Source organism: Vombatus ursinus, unplaced genomic scaffold (genome assembly GCF_900497805.2).
Source record: "Vombatus ursinus unplaced genomic scaffold, bare-nosed wombat genome assembly UNPS02014945.1, whole genome shotgun sequence".
NCBI classification, from domain to species: Eukaryota; Metazoa; Chordata; class Mammalia; order Diprotodontia; family Vombatidae; genus Vombatus; species Vombatus ursinus.
The window spans coordinates 25,730,842-25,735,061 of record NW_020954723.1 but is presented as its reverse complement, the minus strand read 5'-3'; the positions used below and the strand labels follow the sequence as shown (position 1 = coordinate 25,735,061).

At 40.0% G+C, this 4,220-nt stretch overlaps 1 protein-coding gene across 1 annotated transcript in view; it reads right to left on the bottom strand.

Moving 5' to 3' along the window:
* The window catches only part of HEATR4 (HEAT repeat containing 4), a 95,539-nt gene that overhangs the window by 17,859 nt on the left and 73,460 nt on the right, over positions 1-4,220 (bottom strand). The window lies entirely within an intron of this gene.

Sequence of the window (4,220 nt, the reverse complement as noted above, 5' to 3'; positions counted from 1 at the left end):
GTCTGAGGCTGGATTTGAACTCAGGTCTGCCTGACTTTAGGGCCAGTGCTCTATCCACTGCGTCACCTAGCTGCCCCTGGAACTGTCTTTTGCCTCATGTATCCCCAGGGCTCATAGTTTGCTGCCTAATAAATGGTTATTGATTGACTGATTGATATGGGTAGGGAGAGCTTCTTGGGATTCAGGATCACCACTTTAAAGGTCCGTCTTTTGCTATGCTTAGTAATTTGTGGCTCAAAGCAAACAGCTAAAGCATCCTTAGTATGGACTGATCTATTCCTAGAACTAACTCTTCGTGGTATCTCCCTGCCTATTTTGCCATCTACAGGCAGCGTAGAGCTGATGCTCCTGTATCAGTAAGTGAACAGCCCCCTTTCTCTACATCTCTGGCTCTCCTTAGGCTGTGGAGGGGTGTAGATGCCACATGGCATGCCTCTTTTGGGACCACCACATTCCATTTTCACTTACCTTGCCTTATTTTCAGCTGGGTAACTAAGGTTTTTTTTTTTTTAATTATTGAGATCATTTGTTTTTATATCACCTTCACTTGAAATGGATCCTTTCCTTTTCCCCTACCCAGCAAGCTATCCCCAGTAACAACAAATAAAAAATGAAGAGAAAGAAGGTATTATAACAAAACTAATGTACACACCAACCAAGTCTGGCAGTCTAAATGATGTTCTGTAAACTTAGTCTTCTATTTCTCCAAGGAAGAGAAGGAGGTGCATTTTCTCATCTTCTTCATGGCCAAGCTTTCATTTTTTTCCTCTCCATAGTGTTTTACACATGAATCTGTAGTCTATTCTCTGTCCACTTTTTATTTCCTCCAGATATTTTATTTCACTTATAATGTTTTTTCATCTCTTGCTTCATTTCTTTTAGATACCTTTACCGTCCTCATGGCCAAGTCATTTTTCATCCCTCTCTGAGACTTGTCCTTGCATAGGTAATCTTTTTGGGTTTAATCTCTTGGGCTTCTCAACTCCAAGTATTTCTTCATTGTACTCAACATTTTCTTCTATTTATTCATGTCTCTAGCCTCAGTTTTTGGACTGGGATTCTGTGCTAGGGAGTGACATTGCTTCCTCCTGCATTCTTGGATCAAGTAAAGGAATTCTTGCTTGGCCCTATCCCTTTTGCAGTCTGGATGCTAAAGTTCTAAATTCTGTAGCTAGGAATAGGCCCTGACCTGCCCTCAGCCCTGATTCCAGGCCTCTTGAAAGGCCCCAGGTATGTATTACTGCCCAGTCTGTTCCCCCCTGTGCACTGACCTATGGGGACTAAATCTGCCCCCTGCTGCTCAGACAGTCTAGGGTCAGCCAGGATCCTACTGGCTTTAGACCCTTGGTCTTTGTACTGGCTTCATGGTCCCCTGCCTTGTCTCCACGCAGAATGCCTGTAGATATTCTCCATGTACAATCCTGGACTGGATGGAAGAATATGTTGCTTTTAGAATAGTCTTTGATTTTCTTTATTATTATTTCTTCAGTGGGTATTCTTAGAACTTTGCTGGAGTGTTTCTAGGAAAGTGAGGGTCCTCTAGAACCTTTCACATTACTGTATTAATTGAAATTAGTTTGTAGTCTAATCCCTTGGCTATGGGCAGCTAGGTGGCACAGTAGGTAGACTGCCAGACCTAGAGTCAGGAAGACTTTTCTTCTGAGTTCAAATCCAGCCACAGATATTTACTAGCTGTGTGACCCTGGGCAAGTCACTTAATCTTGTTTGTCTCAGTTTCCTCATCTGTAAAATGAGCTGGAGAGGAAAAGGCAAATCACTCCAGTATCTTTGCCAAGAAAACCCCAAATGGGGCATGAAGAGACCAACAGGACTGAAAAACAACTGAACTGAAATCCCTTGGCTACCATCTCTCTCCCTTGGCAAAGAGGTCAAGTGTTTGTTGGCTGATAATTTCTAGCCTTTTGTGATGGGATGACTTTTGCTGCTGTTAAACTTAACATGGTTATAATCCAGAAAATCTTTGCCTTTTTTCATTTGCCAGTGTTCATCATTGACAGCTTGTCTGAAAAGGTCAGACTGAAGCTGTTCTAATGTTCATAGTGTCATCTCATTATAAGCTTTTCTTCTACTTTGATTGTGATTTGGAACTTGGTTCTAATTAGTTGGTGATCTGACTGCACACAGAAGGCAATTCCATCAGTAACCTCTCATTTGCTATCTGTTAAGATGTAGTCAATTTCATTTTTTTAAAAAATGATATTTGATGTCCACTATATCCATCACAGATACATATATACATGCATATACACATGCATATACAAAACACACTCTTAACAACACATGCACGCTTACATGCATACATACATGTACATATGCATACATGTATACACACAACACGTATAACACATAACATGTATAGCACATACATACAAGCAAGCCACACATTCACAAATGCAATGCACACATAATATATGCAAATATACATACATGCACACATCTATACATGCACACATGTACATGCATGCATACTCAATAATGCATACATGTATATACACAAATACAATGCATACAGCACATGCATATTATACACAAATACAGACATGCATGTAAATATACACCTGCATATATATACACACGTCTGTATCTCTGCATCCACAATATTGGCATGATATGGTTCACAGGGTCATAAAGAGTTGGGCACGACTAAAAGACTGAACAACATATCCATCACTTTCCAACTCTCTTCTGGATAAAAGTAGGGATAGGAACAGTACTTTTAATTTCACTGGTATAGGGAACCCAGGTAAGGAAACTTTCTCTACCAAAGCAGGTTAGCCTCTTCTCTGCAACTAGGTAGGGGAGCTAAGTGGTGCAGTGAATAAAGTACCAGGTCTGGAGTCAAGAAGACTTGAGTTCAAATTTAGCCTCAGATACTTCCTAGCTGTGTGACCCTAGGCAAGCCACTTAACCTCTGTGCCTCAGTTTCCTCATCTGTAAAATGGGGATATAGTAGCACTTACCTTGCTGGGTTGTTGTAAGGATCAAATGAAATACTATTTGTGAAGTGCTTAGGTTAGAGCCTGGCACATGGTAAACGCTATATAAATTTTAAAAAAATAACAAAACAAAATTAGAGAATTGTGTAGAGGAGAGGTGTCAGACTGGGCTGTGTGCTGCCACAACATTCCAGAGTGAGGCAGGACCAGATTAAAATGTAAGTGGTAAATATTTACCAAAATAAGTAAACAATACAGTAAAACACTACTGCATTTTAAAGCAAATCAACAGGACTCAGTTATATAAAGGTTAGTGGCCTTCTTTTCTGTTTGGCACCAGAACGTCAAATAATGTGCCCAGAGTCATTATAGGCAGTATGTTATCAGAAGTGGGACTTGAACCCAGGCCTTCTAGGTTCCAAGGGCAGTTCTCCCTCCACTATGTCATGTTGCCTTTCTTAAATAAATACTAGACAGTGTGTTTGTGATTTATAAACTGAAAACTTCTAAGCAGTCTGTAAAGCTTTTTGTTCCTTTGAGGCAGCTACTGGCACAGTAGGTGAATGGAGTAAAGCAGATGGATATGAGAGATGCCGAGGTAGAATTGATAAGATTTGGCAAATGAATAGCTATGAAGGCTGAAGGAGAGTTTATAGGACTATAAATCTAGATCCCAGACACCATCTGATCCACTTGCTCACTGCATTTTAAAGATGAGGAAACTGAGGCCCAAGGAGGTTAAGTGACTTGCCCAAGGTCATTCAGAGTAAGCATCAAAGGTAAGATTTGATCCTAGGTTCTCGGATTCCAGAGTCATTCTATAAGGCTGCCTCCCTTAGCAAGAATCGAAGATGACTGAAATTGTGAATTTGGTCCATAACCTACAAAAGAAACAGGGAAATTTGGAGGAGAAATGAGTTTAAAGGGGAAGCTAACGACTTCTATTTTGGAGTTGCTGAGTTTAAGACCCCTGTGGGACGATCCTAGTCAAGAATAGAGTTCAAGAGCAATATTAGGGATTAAGATATATGGGCTCAAGACGTATGTTGTATTTGTATAAATAAATATTTCTTCTGGTTCTGCTTATTCTGCCTGAGTTCATACCTATCTTCCTAGGCTTCTCTGACTTTAAACTTTTCATCATTTCTTATGGTATAGTAATTTCCCATTCATATACAATAATTTGTTTAGCCATTCCACAGTTGAGAAGAATCCACTTTGTTTCTAGTTCTTTGCTACAACAAAAAGTGCTTCCATAACATT